Here is an 18,391-nt window from a genome sequence, read left to right as displayed (position 1 = left end):
GGATCTGGCTGCAGTCTGGAAGGAAAAAAATACCAACACAACCACAAAATGGCAGGATGGTGCTTGCAGATGATCAGTCCTGGGTTTGAGGTTTTTGACTTGCATTTATTGTTCATGTGTGCAGAATCACACTTTGTCCATCAACCTGCTGCTGCTTTGCTTATGGGGTATTGCCAGGATGGGGATGAGAAAGAGCACCCGTGCCCCTTCTCTCCATGCATGGGAAAGGAGCCACGAATGTGTGTTTTTCTGCAGATGTTAATGATCCCACCTGGTCTTCACCTCCAGGACTGCAGTCCTGCCCCTTTTATTACTAACCCCAGCACTTGCCTCCAGCACCTCTTTGCTCTCAAATTCTCTGGTGATTGAAGTCCCATCCCTTTACTGGCCATCTTCTGCTGTGTCTCTCTTGCTTGGTGGCATTTTGCATCCCATCAGTGTTCAAAACAACCTCGTGCCCCTGGTGCTCTCTGCAACACTCCAAGGATGGGAGGCAAGTGGTCCACCCAGGCAGGGATGTACATGGGAGGGAGGGCGCTTGGTGAAGCACAAACAGCAGACCTTGAGGACCACAGAGGTCCATCCCTGTAGGATCTCATCTCTAGGCATCCGTTGAGATCTAGCTATGTCCCCCCACTAAGCTGCCCAGACCCCCAAGAGGTACAGCTGCTTCCAGCCCTCCTGCTTGGAGATGTGTCCCTAGTGAATCCTGTCTCTCTGTGATGTATTGAGGTCCTTGTCATCACCTTGCCTCCCTGGGGGGTGGCCGGGCTAGGGAGGATTACAACTCCTAATATTCCTCGTAAATCAGCCCTTTCAGACCTGTCATCTTATTTATTGCTCTCCCCTGAGCTCTTGCCCATGAGTTTGTCTAGATCCATATGGCTCTTCCACTCGCTTATCCAGATGTTGGGCAGCTGCAGCCCAGTTGTTGTTGCCATCCCTGTACCCTGTGCTGTCACTGGTCACCCCCACCCCAAACCGAGCAGAGGGGTTGGGCAAGACTCTGAGGTCCTCACCCCTTTCTGGGTCAAAATCTCCTCCAATGGGCATGTCCCTGCCTGGGGACCCCACAAGTGTGGGGCAGGGTGCAGGGCACCTGCGCTTGCTGCCCCACAGGCTGCTTCGCTGCAGGACTTCAGGCGAGTTCTGCCGCCTCCCCTCTCTTCATACCTAAAAGCAAGGATATTATTACTTGGCTGTCATCGTGTTAGGATGTTGGGAAGCTTAATTAAATGCCTGCAAAGCATTTTGGAGAGCTGCGGATGAAAGAGGCTCTATATAAAGTGCAAAGGATTATTATTAGTGGGGGGGTCCACGTCCCAGCCCTGCTCCCATCGCCCTGGCCCCGTTCCCCCATGTCCTGGCACCGTGATTATTTTCGTGCGTGTGTGGAGTTGTGGTTTTATAATTATACATGTAAAATAGCTATAAATACCCTGCAATAACACGGCGGGTGTGTGTGCATAGCACAGGAATAGGAGTTGGGAGCTTACATGGAGGAAACCACGGTGTGACCTCATTCTGACTCAGGGGTAAATATACCTCATGCGAGTGGGCCACGGGGGGCTTTTGGGGCAGCTGGGGGGGGAGGTTTGAGGCCACTCAGGGGTTGCAGAGACAGTGGCCACTTTGGCAGGAAGAGTGATGTTTTGGGTGAGGTCTGAAGCTGGCTGCTAACCCTGGGGAGGCTCCTGTGGGGTTGGTGTCCTGGCTATTCCATGTGTCCTATGGCTGATGATGGAGGCTTGGATGCAAAAATGGTCAAGAGTGAAAATTAAAATTATGGAATCTGGTTCCATATGGAACCTGGCAAATCTGCTGTTGTTGAGTTTGTGGCATCCCTTCCTGTAGGCACAGCTCCTGGGGGGTGGGGGGTCTCTGCAGCCTCCATGGATGGGCTGTGAAGGGGAATGGCACTGGATGGGTCCATGATGCCTCCTGAATGCTCTTCCCAGTGACTGGGGGATGGAGCAGTGTGGTCATGCTGGTTTGTATAGGGCAATGCTATGGGTCAGTGTCAAAGCTGGGATGGAGCCTGGGGCCAGGTGGCTACATCCAGGTCACCTCACCTTGCTCTCCTGCAAGCCCTCTGTGCTGGGCAGCCACCCCCAACCGAGGGGCATGGGGACAGCTCTCAGCCCCATGGGGACAGCTCTCAGCCCCATGGGGACACACCGAGCCCAGAGCAGGGACCTGGAGCCTGAGGGGGGTGTTTCCAGAGTTGGGTAAGGGGGCAGGGAAAGGCAAAAGGAAGAAGTGATGCAAATACCAGCTCAGCTGAAGGAAGATGACTTCATCTCCTTTTCCTCTCCTGGTGCTATTTATAGCCACTTTAATTTACTCCCCTTTGCTTTATTATCTCTCCAGCAAGCCGTTAGCCCTCAGACACCAAGATGCCTTTACTCACCATGCAGCACAGACTTCTGGAAAAACAAAACAAAACAAAAAAGCCAACAAAGCCAAACACAATACAAAAAAAAACCCCACCAAACACCCACCACCACCAAAAAAACCCACCCAACCCCAGAAGCTGAGGAGGGAGGCAGAGAAAAGCAGTGAAGTACTGGAGGCAGGAGCACTGCTGCCCTATGGCATAGGTTTCTGGAGAAAAAGGAGAGAATGTTGGCTTTTTTTGGTGAAAAGAGTGAGAATCAAGCAAAGGAGTTTTCCCCCTTCCTCCTTGAGAGCAGTGGCTGGAGGGGACAGGACCAGTGAAGCCAGGGTCCCCTCCTCACCCCAGGATGGGGGCTGCTGTTTTGCTGCACCCTACCAAGGCAAGAACCCCCAGGACCCCCAGCCCTGCCCCGTTTTTGGTGGGGAAGTGCCACGGGGAAACTGAGGCACAGCCTCCACTAGAGTAATTCTCTCAGTTGCTCCAAAATCTGGTCCCTGGAAGTGCCAGTCCCCAGACCAGCCCTGAATCCAGCCCCATGGCACCCCACCCACACCTCAGTGCTCACCAGTGATGCAGGGCCCGGGGCTGCTGTGATGCTGGTGGCAGGTAACATCTCGTGTTGTGACACACTGGACACTTCCCAGGCTGAGCCCCAGGCAAGCATCTCTGTGACAACATTGCTGCCAAGCAGGACTCCTGTGTTAAACCAAATTAGAAGTATCTGGCTTTGAAGTTTTTAATTAACTTATTTTCCCAGATTGCTTTCTTCTGAATCCAAGGGAAAAGCCCATCCTCTTGCTCTTCCCCAGCTTGTGTGTCAGCATGTCACAGCAAAGGCTGTACTCTTGGATGTGCAGGGGATTTTGGATGGAGCCGAGAGCTTGCCAGGAGGGGCCAGCCTGGGGGTGCTAGGGACTACATCCAGATGCTGCCCTGCCCATGCAGGAGCATCCCAGTGCAGCCATGAGTGCATCCTGCCACTTGGCACCTCAGCCACAGGCTGCCTCCAGTTTGCAGGTCCCCTGACTGTTCCATCCCCTCGGGTCGGGTGCTGGGGAGCTGATGGGTTGCAAACAGCCATGAGAAAATGCAACCAAAAATCCTGGGTGCAGGGTGGCATGCAGAGGCTGTGGCCAGGCAGTCCCCTGCACCAAGGCACCTGGTTATGGCTCCCCCTAATCTGCAGATAATACAGAATTAACAAATTAACACTGAAGAAGGAGTGGGGGGGACAGTAAGAAAAGAGAGAGCCCAGCTAGTGACGTGAGGTAGGGAGAGAATCTAAAAATAACAGATCCCTGAAGGCATGGGAGGAATATGACAGGGAACCATGCTCCTGCTATCCCAAAAGGCTGCTTTGTGCATCTCCAGCTGCTCTGGCCATAATGCAGCCGAGCCTGGTGAATCCATAGAGGGAGAAGCCCGGGCGATGGGCAGCAGGGGGGAGGCAAGAGGTGCAAAGCCACGTTGTGGAGCAGGGAGCAACGCTCCCACCCATAGCAGAGGACGGGAGTCCCCCAAACACCCAGCTGGGAGGCAGCCACTCTCTAGCCCACTTGCAGGCAGCTGGTGGGATGCCACTGGGAGACCCCAGGGGTGCTGCCTCCGCAGCTAATTTTAGCCCATGTTCAATTAATCATGGAGCGGGAGGGGATCGCAGCATCACGGCAAGCCCAGCTTTTGCTGGTGTCTCTGCCAGCTCCCCTGCCTGCTCCGTGCTCACTGCCAGGAGGGCCTGGGAGAGGTGTACCCCCACCCCGTGAGTTTAGGCTGAGGAACCAGGACTGACCCTGTGCCGCAGCCTCTTTCCTCCAGCAGGGTGTGATGTAGCAGTCCCAGGAAGGATACCTCGCAGCAGCCTGGGGATGAGGGGGCAGGAGGCTTCCCTCCGTATCTCCCTGTGCCTTAGTTTCCCCTCCTGGTTGGCAGAGGTGTCCTTTACCAGTGGGGTTTCTCAGGGTGCCTGTGCTGCTCCAAGCAGGCATTTTCCTGGCACAACAGGGATGCCCACCTAGGGCAGGGAGCAGCAGTGCCCAGCCTGGGATATTTCAGCCAGACCAGATGTTCACCACACACCCCAGTGGCAGCCCCTTCCCTCGGAATCACCAGCTCCTTCCCAGGGACCAGTAGCTTCCCAGGCACGAGGAGGAACCTTTGCCAATGCCACAGGGATGTAGGGTGACAGCCCCGCAGCCCCTCTCTCCTGAGGGCAGCCACAGCCCTGGTGCTGAAAGCACAGCATGTCCCAGCACCCGCCGTGGCGGGGGGGGGGGGGGGGGTTGAATTCTGACGGAAATGGCTCGGCTGGGATTGAAACTCTTTTCCTTCCCGCACTGCGTGGCTGGAGCTGATAACGGGCTGGATAACCCCAAGCATTGTGTGTGCCGCCCGCCCCTGACCTGACGGGGGTTTCACTGCCGGAGAGGAAACGCTGCTGCTCGGCTGGCTGGGATTTGGAGGGAGCCTCCATGCGTGGGGCTGCCCGGCTGCTGGGGCAGCCTTCTTTTTTTTTTTTTACCAGCATAGGAACTTTTGGGATGGCTCCGTCGGATTCTCACTGGTGCGAGCCCAGGCTGCTGGGCCAGCACACGCCTCTCAGCTGCGTGGCCGTGAAAGCTGCCGGTCTGGAGAACTTGGGGGTTCAAGGAGGTTGTCTGGTGTGGCCAGGGTTTGGCCCTTAGCGGCTGCAGGGCTCTCTGGATGTGGTTTTTGCACCTGGGAAGCTCCTTCCTGCTCCAGAGGGCAGCTCCTGGAGGCCAGGCTGGCTGAGCAAACCCTCCCCATCCCGAATGGAGCCACCAGCTTTGCTGTCACAGTTTGGCCAGGGCTGGCTCACTCCTCATGCCTTCTGCTTGCTGAGCCAAACCATGGGCCAGCGCACGTGTCCTCCCAGCTCCTGCCCTCAGAGGCTGTCTGGGCTGGACTCGCTCTTTCTGCTGCAGTAACTCTGGCTAAACACCACCAGAAGCTTCACAAAAGCAGAAGGGGAGGGTGGCAAAGCACCAGCCGCACCGCCAGCCACAGCCAGTTTTCCAGCTTGGCACCAAAGCCAGGAGCATCTTTTCCTGTGTGGTGGCATTTCTGTCCCCTGCAGCCTGCCTGGCAGCAGCATGTCACCCTGCTGCCCTTTTGGTCAGGAGATGCCAGAAAAGGGTAATGCTGCCCGTGGGGGAGTTTATGCTGGACCAGGAGGGCTAAAGGGAGGCTGATCCTTCTGTGATCCCACTGGCACTTCTGGACCCTGCCTCCCTCAAGAGCATCCCAGCTCTGCTCCAAAGGCGTGTGAGGGGGCAGGATGCCCAGCACACACACGTAAGCAGCACTGGGGAAAAGCAGGATTTGTGCTTCCAGGAGAGAAAATGAGGGAGGATGGCAGGGCCGTGGCAGCAGCTGAGCGCAGGGCTGGGGTAAGCGGTGGCTGTCGGCTGCTATACAGAAGGTCAGGCAGAAATGCTCCCGCAGGCCTTGCCTGGCTTTAAAACCTATTAACGTCATTTTGCCATTCGAGCTGAGAGCTGCACAGGCAAGAAACATTCAGGCACAGCTCAGATCAGAGCAGGATTTCAATTACAGTAATCAAAGGTGACACAGATAAGAAACCCCTGGTCTATGAAGCCACGACAGCTGTCCTCTGGCTCAAACCAGCACCCATCCAGAGCAGCTCCATCAAAACCACTGAAGTGCTACTAGGGTAAAATTGGATTGTGAATCCATTTTCATCTGCCGTGGTGGAAAACGCTTTCCTTGCTAGTTGTGGAAGAAAACCACCTTCTCAGGGGAGCAGCAAGAGAGGAAGGTGCCAGGCATGGAAGAGGGGAAATTGTCCCTAGCAAAGGCACTGATGGCAGCTTGTGGATGGTGGAGGCAGCAGGATGAACAGCAGAGATGCTGGAGCATCCCAGCTCTGCTTTCTGCTTTCCCCTCTCCCCTTCAGCCTGGCCGATGGCTGAGGCAGGGATGCACTCAGCTGGGTGCCAGGCTCCATGGAGGGATGGGTGGCCCTCTGAGCCTTGCTATGGCCAGAGCACCCCTGGCTGTGCTGTAGGATGGACCTCGCCAGCAGTGCTGAGGAAAGCCTGGGGACAGGGTTGGGGGACTGGAAGGGGAGAAGAGCCCAGATGGGGTAGGAACTGCCACCCTTCTCTCTCAGCCTCCCAAGTATCTGTTGAGAAGTCCCATGTGCTTCCAGGGCTCACTTGTCATCTGTGTCAGTAGAGGCCACATGGGAGTGCAGGGTGAACACAGCACTGTGCACCCTGGTGTGCTGGCTGGGGTCCCCCTCCTGCCACCTCTGACCCCCTCACGCCTTGGGGTTCCTACCTGTTGCTCCTCAGCACCACCCCACAGACCCACCAGCAACCATCACCCCTGTCTCACTGGGCCCTGGATGCAGCTGAGCCACAGGGGCACCCCCCTGGGTCCCATGCACACAAAGGGCCCTTTCTGCCCCCTCCTCAGCATGGCGGGAGCTGGCTAAAACACAGGGGTTCTTACTGTGTCTGCTGGCCCCGCTCCAGCCTGGCTGGGTGTCAACTGCCCAGCCATGGCATGTGTCCCCCAGTGCCCCCCAGGGAGCACCAGCCCTCTCCTGAACACTGGGGGTTTGTGCGGGGCAGCAGGGCTGAATGGTGGGTCTGTGTGGCCAGGGCTGCTGGGCAGGGAGGCAAGGAGAGCTGCTTGCCTCATCTGTTTACCTGGAAATGGAGATCAAGGTCAGGCCCGGCCGCTCCTGCGGTGGGGACCTTCATGCTGGAGCTAACAGGATGGGGAGTGCCGTGCTGTGCCCATCCCCAGGCAGCCCACAGCCTGCCAGAGATGAGGATGCAGGCAGGGACCTGGCACAGCTTCCCCTACCTCCATGCACCCATGCAGTGCTGGACCTTCCTGTCTGCTGCAGAGAGCTGGAGCCCAGGGAGGTACAAGGGGACAGGGAGAGGCCATCAGAGGGGTGGGCAGTGTGGCTGGTTGTCCTTTGCCCTCCAGCATCGCTGCACTCCAGGGCTCTACGGGTTCCCCTGTGTGTATCTCTATCCTGCCTGTGTCCCCATCCTGGCTGCATGTGCCACACTGTCCATGGGTCTCCATCCCTTCTGTTGTGTCCCTGGATTGACAGGGTCCCCATTCTGGCTACATCTCCCTGTACCACCTGGATCCCCACCCAGGCTGTCTGTCCCTATGCTGTCAGTGGTTTCCATCCTGGCTATGCCTCCACACTGTCCATAGCTCTCTGTACCAGCCATGGAGCATCACATTGGCTGTGGATGCCTGTAGCATCTCTGTCCCCATGCAGGCTGTGTTACTCTGCACCAGCTGAGTTCCTATGCCAGCAGTGTCCCCAAAGGGACATGAGAGCCACTAAACAACACCAAGAGAGTGGGCCCACCCGTGCAAGCAGGAGGGTTTTGTCCCCCTGGGAGCCAGGAGCGATGTCCACACATGAGCTGCCAGGGAGGGACAGGGGATGACAGTGTCTTCATTAGAGCCTGGATGCGTGGGAGTTAACTAAACTGGCTGGCTGTCCCCAGGGTTCAGGTTGCCTTATCTGTGTGTATCTGTTCCTACTCGGCCACTGCAGGCAGTGCCCTGCTCCCTGATGCTGCACAGCTAATCCCAGAGGATGCCAGATAGGGCAGGGACCGCTGCCGCCACCCACACCTTCCCTGTGCCAGCAAGCAGGGGCACCAAGATGAGCCATGACCTGATCCTGCCCCCAGGCTGGCTAATGCTGGAGATAGACAGAGGTGCAATGAGTTTGATGTTCTCAGTCACTGGCAGTAGTAATTGCAGGGTTGGGAGCCAGGCACTGGTGTTGCCTCTTATCCTGACCTCAAGGCTTAATGACCTTCCAGTTCTCCCAGAAAAGCTTTGTCTGCCCAGTTCATCTCCATTTATCCTTTCCTTCAGCTAAAAGAGTTACTGCCCCATGGCCAGGGCTCAGGGACTACACCAAGTCTCTGAGAGTACATGGTGGTACTTGTGGGTCACTGAGCACATTTCTCTACCTTTTAGATTCTTTTGGCATTTGGTGAGAGGTGTGGGTGGTGAGTTGGGGTGCCCACACAGACTGGCATCCTACAGCATCATCCCCAGGACACAGAACTGGGGTTCGACCATTGGATCTCATGCCATGGAAAATGGGGTGGCTGCAGCATCCTTGCCAAGCATCCTTGCTGAGCATCCTCTGATCTTCCCAAACATCTGGAGGGCTCATGAGTCCTGGCTGCCCATCCCCACTGCCGTTGGCAGGGTGCCCTCTCCCTGGTTTCTGGTACCCCTAATTTCTGCAGCCTGTGTTGGCCCTTCATGCCCTGGGGCGGAAGGAGCATCCGGGGCTGTGCTTCGGCACCATCCCAAATTTCCGACCTGGCACACAAAGTGCCGTGGCACTGCCTTTATTTTTTCAGCTGCTTCCCTGTTTTCTTTGCAGTTGGGCTCTTTTTCTGGGTGGCTGTGATCATGGGAGTTATTTGAGGAGGGCTCAGTGTGCCACTGAGCAAGCAGCTTGCAGCGTGGTGCCCAGACTGAGGACCTTGTGGTGGCCCACCCTGCTGTGCACCCTACATCTCGGATGGCTCCTGCTCTCCTCGGCCATGGCACAGGGGTAAAAACATCTCACCTGGCCTTGGGAGAGACTGTTTAGCTCTGCACACTTCAAAGTTGTCCTGGGGCCTCAAAGCCCCCCCTTTTCCCATGGGCTGTGCAGCTCTGTGTACCCAGAGACGTGGACTTCCCAGACTGATGTCCCCAAGGTCACCAGTGCCACCGGAGCTCTTGGTCTGCAGCAAGACGGTGCTGAGCCCGCAGAAGCAGGCACCCCACATCACTGGCACTGCTCTCACTCCAACACCAGTGGCTTCTCCAAAGCTTCTCTTCTGTCACCTCCTGATCCTGCTACGTTGGGTTTTAAAGCTATGGGGAAGGTGACTGCAGTGATTATGCCAAAGGAATCCACCCTAGGGGGAAGAGAGAGATGGGGAGAGCATAAGCCACAGGACCCCAGTGTGAACTCCCAAACACAGGGTTTTGGTAATGCAAAAAGCACCAGCCTGAGCTGGCCCTGACCAAAAAGCCTTGCTGGGCCATTTCAGGAGCAGTCATTACTATCAAGTGACTGCACACTTCCGAGGAGAACTCTGCCCCGCAGCCTTCTGACAGCTGTTCCTGCAAGAACCTTAAATTGAAACATCTGGAGTGTCTTGAAAAGTGAAACCTGAGTGTTTTGAAGTCTAGAACAATTAAAAAGATCCAAGACAAATTCGTGAGCCATAAGACTTGACCTTAATCTTTTCATGAGGAAGCCAAAAGCCCTCACCCAAGTTGTTTTCTCCCAGCTTTCAGGGTCCTGTGCTGGCAGGCAATCCCCCTGTGCCAAACACATCCAGTCCCCGAAATCCCTCTGCACTGTCCCCAGAGTCCATCTCAGCATCCCAATTCTTGCTGCTGCCATTACTTCCAAGTAAGATCTTCTGAAGGCAGAGACAGATGCAGAAGCAGTTTGCAGGATGGCGCTTCCCTTCCCTGGGGAGCCAGTGCTTCTCTCTTCCCACTTATCAGCTCCGAGGAAGACTGAGGAGCTTGAATTACCTTTTTCCAAGAAGGGTAGATTTGGTTTGCAGAAATATAAGGGCTGTGGAGCCATTGCTGGGCTCTGCTGAGTCTTTTGCCATCTGGAATAGCTTTTGGTTTCTTCCCGGATGCCACTTCTACAACCCATGTTGGCACAGCATAGAGGGGGGTGAGGGCATCACTCAGACCCCCAAGGAGGGGAAAGGCAGGGAGCTGGAGCTGGGGGGGACACATGGGTCTGTCCCCATGCACCCCCTTTGCAGGAGTGGGGGAAAGGCAATTTAAGAGCTGGTTTAGGGAAGGTCTTGGGAACATGGTTTAGTAGTGGTCTTGGCAGTGCTAAGTTTACAGATGGACTCAATGATCTTAAAGATCTTTTCCAACCTAAATCATAGAATCATAGAATTTCAGGTTAGAAGGGACCTCAAGGATCACCTAGTCCAACCTTTCCAGGTAATACTACAGTTTATATGAGATGGCTCAGCACCTGTCTAGCTGAGACTTAAAACTGTCCAATGTGGGGGAATCTACCACTTCCCATGGAAGACAATTCCAATGCTTGATTGTCCTCATGGTGAAAAATTTACCTCTTGCGTCCAATCAGAATCTCTCAGGAGCAACTTGTGCCCATTACTTCTTGTCTTTTCATGTGGCTTCTTGTAAACAGGGAGTCCCCATCATCTTGGTAGCCACCCTTTAAGTACTGGAACACGATAAGGTCTACCCGAAGCCTTTTTTTCTCAAGGCTGAACAAACCCAGTTTACTCAGCCTCTCCTCATATGGCAGGTCCTCCAGTCCTCTGATCATCCTTGTGGCCCTTTGAAGCCTTCTCATAGATGGGGGTGACATTAGCTGTCCTTCCAGTTCTCAGGGATGTCTCCCAGTCTCCACGACTTCTCAAAGATTATGGAGAGCTATGGTTATGGAGAGCAATGATTCTATGATTCTAAATCCTACTGTGCCAGTTAAAATCCCCTGGTGAGCTCTTCCATAGGATATGCTCACCTTGCTTGAGCTGCCACCTGTCTGTCTCCTCGCTGGGATGGTGGCCGTGAGTTCCTGCAGCCACTGCTTCCCATGCTGTGTCCTCCAGCTCAGGGATGGGAAAAGCTTCATCTTCTCCATTCTCTCTTTCTCCCTCTGGGGGAGAAAGGTAAAAGCAAAGAACTCAATGCCAGGGCTGGATCTCCCAGCATCTAAATGGGAGAGAGCTCTCCCCAAGGCAGGGGCACTGCTAACCCCAGCCACCCAGGTGACATCTCTGGTGTCTAGTAAGGGGTTGTGCTCCTGCAGCTACTTTATCTTCAGGGAGGTCACAAGAGTGTCTCCTGGTGCTCTCACTGCCTGTTCCCATGGAAGCTGGAGGAGAACTGGCTTTCCTAGGTGTGTCACTTGTTTCAGCTTGGAAACATCCTGAAGAGCTCTGCTGGGTGGGGAGGATGCTAAGCTGGTCATGTCTGTGCTCCATATCAGGGTCCCCTGGTCCCCGCCGGCTGCTCGGTCACTGTGTGCCAAACATTTCCTGTGGCTTTCCTTGGCTTTGATTTGGTATTCCCAAGGCTGCCACCTGCCTCAGGACCACACTGCCACTGCCCAGGTGGCCTGTACCATCCCTCCTCAGCATCCAGTGCTTGAAACCACAACCTCGTGGTGAGCACCCTCCCTGGAGAGGCTGCTCTCTGCAATTAATCTGGGCACGGTTTATGCTAATGACTCTCCCCACTTTAAATTATAAATGGCCCTTGGCATGTGTGCACACAAACACATGTGCGTGCACAGAGATCCTTTAAGGCCATCATTAGCTGTAATTAGTGGGATCTGTCACTCATCTTTGGCAGTTAACGATGAGCCCTGAGTCAGAGGAATCCAGCAGCAGATAAAATAAACACGATTTCAAACAGTTTGGAAATAACAAGCCCTCATTAATCAGACAAGCCCCAAAGGAAAGTGCTTGGAAAAGCAGCAGCTTCTTTGCCATTGCTGAGAGTAGGGCTGGATGAGCTCCGTGTCAGCCCCCTCCCTCCCCAAACCTCCTTCTCCAGTGGGAGGCAGGATGCTTTCTTGCTTGGCTGACTTCATGGCAGGGCTAAGGTGTCAGAGCCAGTCAGCTTGAGCAAGAGGCCTGAAAACTGGTAAAACTCACCCAAAAGGGCTCCTGCAGGACCACTCTTTGGGTGAAAGCAGTTGAAGCAGGATCTGGCCCTGAGGTGCAGGTGAGGGCCATGTGGGGCAGGGGCTCAGCTGTAGGTGCAGATGAAGCAGCTCCAAGGCAGCACACCCCATAGCCACTGCTCACCCCAAGACGTGAAAGGCTGCACACTGAGGATGTGGGGAAGGCAGCCCGAGTACCCCCAGGATCCAGCTGCACAGAGCAGAGCAAGATCTGAGGAAGGCACTGGTACATGGGACATTTCCTAGGGAGCAGGGGGAGCTGGGGAAGTTTTGGGGAAGTCACAGCTGCAATTAAATGACAGCAAATAGGAGGGGAATGGGACACACGAGGCTGGATTATATTACAAAGGAGCAGTCCATCATGGGGTATTTAAAATAATCCGCTTAGATGCACAGTAGCAGATTTGGAGTGCTAAGGGAATTGAAGGTGCTGTGGCTTTGCAAGGCTGGATCAGATCTAGTTAAGATGCCACTTAGGACAGCATATCCCATTCTGCCTTGCTGTCTCAGGGGACACGTACATGGCACTCACAGCCTCTGTAAAGCCACCCCTGCCCCACTGGAGAGGCACCCAAGGTGACACTGGCTGCATTGGTAGAGGTGACAGTGTCCTGTGGCATCTCCCTGGAACGGGTGACAGGTTTGGGTGATGTCAGCCCCAGAGCATGGAGCCACAGGCTGCATTAGGTGCAGGGCAGGGGATTCCCATGAGGGGCCAAGCCTGCAGAGGGGTGAAGTAGGTGTAACTGGTGCTCAGGGTCTGGGGGACACTGGTGTAACTCAGTGGGACCTTTGTGACAAAGCCAACTGCTCATTAAAACAGCTTGGACCAGGGGATGCCTAGGAGGGAGCAGCACCCACTCAGCCAAGGAACAGGAACCTCCTTTAATGCCATCCATGTGGCATTTACTGCTCAGCCATGGCTGGGGACCCGGTGTGGGGATCCCAGAAGGCTGGGATGAGGTGTCACAGGGGGTTGCATGGGGCTCATGGTACCTGCTTTGGGATGCAAGCCAGGCTGCTCTGCCCTCACATGGGATTGCAAGCCCCACAGAGTGGCAGATGGCTGCAAAGGGGGATGGCTCCGAATGCCATGAGATAGGGAGTCCTCTGTTGGGGTCTGGGGTCATCACATGTAGGAGCGTGGGTTGTCTGAGCATCCCTGGGCATCGCTGCACTTCTCCTCTGAGCTGGGCTGAAATCTCAGCCCCAGTGAAGCCAGCTCAGCCTGAGAGAGGGATTTCATCCCAGAGACTTCAACCCAGGCAGGCATTCCCCCAGAACAGCATCCTTCCAAGAGCAGACAGTTTCCCCCTTGGGCTGGCACCTCCAGGCTGCCCTGATCCTGAGGGGTTCACCCCACAGGGGCCCTGCAGAGTCAAACCCAGCAGCAGCCTCTTGGAGCTGAGCAGTGTTATCAGACCTGACCCCAGCATGGAGCTGGCCCTCATGCTGCCCATCCCTTTGCTCCCGGGGGGGCAGGACCCAGAAACATGCCCACAAAATCCGAGGCCACATGTCAGATTAGGCCTTGGGACTGCCTGTTCCTCTCCTTGCCCTTCACCTGTGCCCTCTGTCCCCCCCTGACTCCCCTGCAGTGCCATGCTCAATGGGAGGGCTCACTCCTGCAGGTTTAACCACTGTCCCCAGCTCCCCTGAGCATTAATCCAAGGGAAGATTAAACTTAACAAAGCTCCTGGAGCTACCCAGCCCTCATGGCTCCCAGGATGGACCACTCTGTCCCAGAGAGGGCACAGTGCCCTGCTGTCCCCTGGGATTTTCTCCTGTCCCCCCTGAACCCCCACCCTCTCCCCCAGCAGCATGCACCTCACTGGGTTTGTGTGGCACATGTTTATCTCACCCCAAATTGGGACCCATTGGCCATCCCTGGGGCTCTGAGGGCTTCCAAGCTTCTGTGAGCATCTTCCTCCTGCTCCTTGCAAGCCCTAGGGTGGGGACCAGGGCAGGTATTAGTTTCTCCCCACCTTTCTCCTCTGTGTCCTGGGTGCTGTGCTCCAGTCATTCATTCCTAGATAGCTCTGGGTTCATGATGACTAGTTTAAATGCATGGAAAACCCCTCAATCCTTGGTAAACCCCTGATCCCTGCCTGCCTCTTGCTTCCTGCAATTGCTCCTCACTCTGGCCATAACCACCTTGGAGAGGTCCTTGTGCATCTTCCAGCCCTGTGGACAATGGGACCCTTTCCAGGGCACCCATGAGCTCCTGGGACTGATGCATGGCTGCTGCTTAGCCTTGCCCAGGGAGTCTCTGTCCCTCCTGTACCCTCCTTAGTGCCACCAGCTCTGGAAAGCGGGTTTTCAAGAGAGAACCAGATAGCTGTTCTGTATTTTTATATAACTACAATTTCTTTAATTTTCTGGCTTTGGTTCCTATATGCTTCACAGTGAGCAGAACCCCCAGCTTCTCAGTCCCCCAAACTCCTTCCCCATCCCATCCAGGGGGGGCTTCCCAGGGCATGGAAGTAGAGGAACCCCTGGCTTGCAGCGTGAAAGAGGCCCCTGGCTCTGCCCTCAGCCCCATTTCCCCAGTTCCAGGAGCTTCTGCTGCCTTCACCTGCCCTGACCCGTGGCCCTGCTAGCTGTAATCCCCCTCCTGCTGCACCCGCAGGAACAGAGGCTGCCAGCACCAAACCCATCCCACAGAGGAGAGTGCGCTGAGGGGGTGGTAATAAACCCTAAGGACACCCTGGGGATAGGAGGAGGAAGGTAGCAGGGTCTCCCCAGTCTCCTGTGTCTCTGAACAGGTGAAAGGAAAAAAGTCCCTGTTTGCAGAAGTGTCTCCTATATTTAAAAGAAGCAAAGACAATGCTGGGATAAAAGCTGAGCTGAGCTTTTAACCAGCCAGATTACATTTAGCAGGAGAATTTACCTCTGCCTCTAATCTGCCTGCCACAAAGACTTGCTAACTCCTTCCCGGATTTAACTGAAAGGCTTGAACTCTTTCCACAAGAGGAGAGAGTTAAGCCCGAGCTGGTGCTGGAGGGCTGCGGGGCCAGGGTCAGTGCTTCCCCCCAGGCACATCAGGTTTGGGCTGGATGTTTTAGCTCCATACTCCATTTTTTTTCTAGCAAGCCAATCCCACAGCCAGAAAAGGCAGGAGAGGGGCAGGCACCAGGATCCCCTCAGTCCCTGGAAGCTTGGTGCTGATGGATTCGAAATCAGAGCCTCTGCAGGGCAAAAAGTTGGACGTTTCCAAGCAAAAATCACTGCTGTTCAAAAGCAGAGCTCTGAAGGAGCTGCCTTGGCAGGCACAGCCCCTCTTGTTTTCAGCAGGATTTCTTGCAAGAACAGAAAACGTCCTCAGCCAGCACTGGGTGCCTGGGGCAGGCCAGGGGGGAGTTGCTGCAGGATGCAGCCATGGTCCTGACACCCCTAGCTGGTGTCACCCAGTTCCCCCACCCATCGCCTGTGCTGGATCAGGCCATCAGTCCTCAGAGCCCAGGGCACTGATGCCTGCCGGTGGGCACCAGCACCACAGCTGTGTGCAAGCAGGATCTGGCCCCTTAGGAGTATTCCCTTGCAGGATGCTTGGCCTCCACGCCAGGGAGAGGAGAGTCAAAAATCCTGTCCCTTGGCCCTATGGCATGTTTCTATGGCACCCCACAGCCCAGTGACCCTGGGCCACGGCGCCCCACAACGAGGTTTCGCTGGGAGGCTTTGGGGCAGGGGGACGGGGACATGGGTGATGCCACCGAGCTGGCCGGTGCCGGCAGCTCCAGGCTCCAGCAGCCTGCCGGCCGGGAGAGGAGCCAGGAGAAGAGCTGGAGCGGCCGCCGGCAAGTCCCCTCAGCCAGGCCTCACACAGTCACCCTCCATCTCACAGCACCTCCTGGGGCTCAGGAGAATGTGAGCATCTAGGCCAGGGTGACACAGATGGCCACCACACTGCCGCCACCGTGCTGCCACTGCCCCAACACCAGCTCCTCAGACAAAGGCCAGAAGCCAGGCACATCCCGGCTGTTTCCCAGCTTGGCCACGGGTGCCCCAGGGCTGGCCAGCCTGGCTGTGTCTTTGCTGAGCTGTTCCATCCGTTTCTGCCCCGGCTGGGGCACAGCCGGCTGCTCCGCTGCCAGCGCGCTGGCACCAGCACGTGGGGCTGGGGGCTGCCCTGGGCATGGCAGCAGCCACAGCTGCTCATCTGGGACTACTGCTCACATTTCACTGGGCAGCAGAAAGCAGCTGGCAAGAGAAAATCCACCTCACATGTTTCCAAACTTGGCGCTGGGACCTGCACTGGGCTGAGGGCAAATTTCACAGCCTTCACCCAAACAAACATCAGCAACATCTGGGAAATGCTGTTCCCATGGGCCAGGGGCTGGGGCAGGCAGGCAGGGCTACAGAGCCCCCTGCTCTGCTCCTCCAGCCTCCGGGCAGGCTGCCAGCTTGGCTCCCACAGCCCTTTCAGGGTTCACCACAAGCTATAGATGGCCAGGCTGCCACTTACAGTAAATCTGAGCGAGTTGTTTTGGGCAGAGCATTTGAAGTCCCGCAGGCAGCAAACCAGCCGTGTCCTACTGGCACAATCATATGCCCCAGGCATCTCCTCTTGGCTTTCCCAGCACTGACCCACTGCATGCCAGCCTCTGTCACCACCACAAAGCCCTTTCCCAGGGCTTCCCCACCTTCCCAGAGGCAGCCAAAATCAGAGGGAGAGGAGCTGCATCTGCCATCACCCTTCTTTGCTTTGGATCTGGTTGGGCAGGAAAGCTGGCAAGGAAGGATGCTGGGGCACTCAGTCCTTGCCAGCACAGACTCACCAACCACTGCCTGGCCACCCTCTTGCTGGTTCTTTCTCCCATCACTAACCTACAGCCGTTGGCCTCAATCCCCAGTGGAAAGACTGAGGGATTTTTCTGCTTTCTTGGGTGACTGTGAAATCTTTGCCCCTGCAGTGGCCAGTGGATGAACCTGAAGCACTATTCAAGCATTTCTTTAATGGCTCAAGCAGGATTTAGGTGGTGAAGTTGGCTGTTCCACCTCTCTTCATGAATAAGGCAACTCCAAGTGCTGGGGACAGGCAAGATTTGGCTTAACCAGAAGAGTTTCTCTAAACTCTCAGGATCACATTTTGCACTTTTCTCTCCCTTACCCACAAGGATTTTCTCCCTCCCCACTTAGTAAGTGAAAACCACTCAGGATCTCGTGTCACCAGTGACTGTGGGGCTTGGGACTGCAAGGATTCTCCTGTAACTCACTTCACAGAGGAAAGTGAGGTACATGCTGGCAAGAGATTCGGCTCAGTCTGTTGAATGACCAAGAAGCAGAAAGTAGTTGCACAAGGACAGATCACCTCCCAGATGCTGAGCCCTGCAAGCCCTGACCCAACAGCCTGGGGACATTGCCCCAGAATGGCTCTGCCAGCCCCACACATCTTCTGTATTTGGCCCAACCCTTCCCATCATGGAAAAGGATGCAGAGCAGACACAGGCAGGGGATTTTCCAGAGTGGGAGCTTGCTCCTTGTCTGGCTGTTCAGAAGCAAGCTGCAAGCTTCTGAATCAGAGGTATTTTTCAAGTTGGTTCCTGCAGTGGAAGTGACCAAAAAATTGTTTATACACCCATCTGGCCCAATGGCTCATGCCCACGGAGCAGAAACTTGCTGTCAATGCTGCTGGGATGTGGTTACTCCATGATGAAATAGCATGTTTCTAAGAAGATGTTGAGGCCAAAGGTGCCTTTGCAAGGCAGAGCCATGCCATGGTCCAGTCACACTGCTGGCCAGTTGCTGGGCTAGATTCATGCCACCTCTCTCTCTGTGGAGCCACAGGAGGGTTGTGCCTGGCAGCAGGCATTTTCCTGTGCCACTTGCCCAAGAGGGTGCTCCCAGCATCTTCTCCACACCTTGTCCCCTACCACCAGTTTGCAACTCAGCCCATCTGTGGTTCTCTCCACGTCCCTGTGCTCCCTGTGCTTGAGCAGGTGTTCAGGAGAACCCTGCTGCTCCAAGCGAGGATGGAGGGCGCATATCCCCACAGGAAAGCCAGGCTCTTCCAGCAGCAGCCTCCTCCAGCCCCAAAATGGTGGTGACATGAACACTTTTATTCAGACCTACCACTTTTTCAGGCATTTGTAACCCACTCTAGCACGTGTTTTTTTTTTCTTTCTCCTTTGGGCTTGGAGTAATTCTGGCTTTGTGCAAAAACCAACTCTGAAGTGCTCAGGGAGTAGAAACCTCCCATTATACTTTTGAAAAATAATATTAATCTTTCCTCTCCTTTTATGAAGAGCTCTCTC

At 55.3% G+C, this 18,391-nt stretch overlaps 1 protein-coding gene across 1 annotated transcript in view; it reads left to right on the top strand.

Moving 5' to 3' along the window:
• Positions 1 to 18,391, top strand: part of PIK3R3 (phosphoinositide-3-kinase regulatory subunit 3) — a 77,670-nt gene that overhangs the window by 16,843 nt on the left and 42,436 nt on the right. The window lies entirely within an intron of this gene.

The sequence above is a fragment of the Apus apus genome, chromosome 7 (genome assembly GCF_020740795.1).
Source record: "Apus apus isolate bApuApu2 chromosome 7, bApuApu2.pri.cur, whole genome shotgun sequence".
Classification (NCBI taxonomy): domain Eukaryota; kingdom Metazoa; phylum Chordata; class Aves; order Apodiformes; family Apodidae; genus Apus; species Apus apus.
The sequence above is the reverse complement of the archived record's forward strand: the minus strand, read 5'-3'. Positions and strand labels throughout refer to the sequence as shown.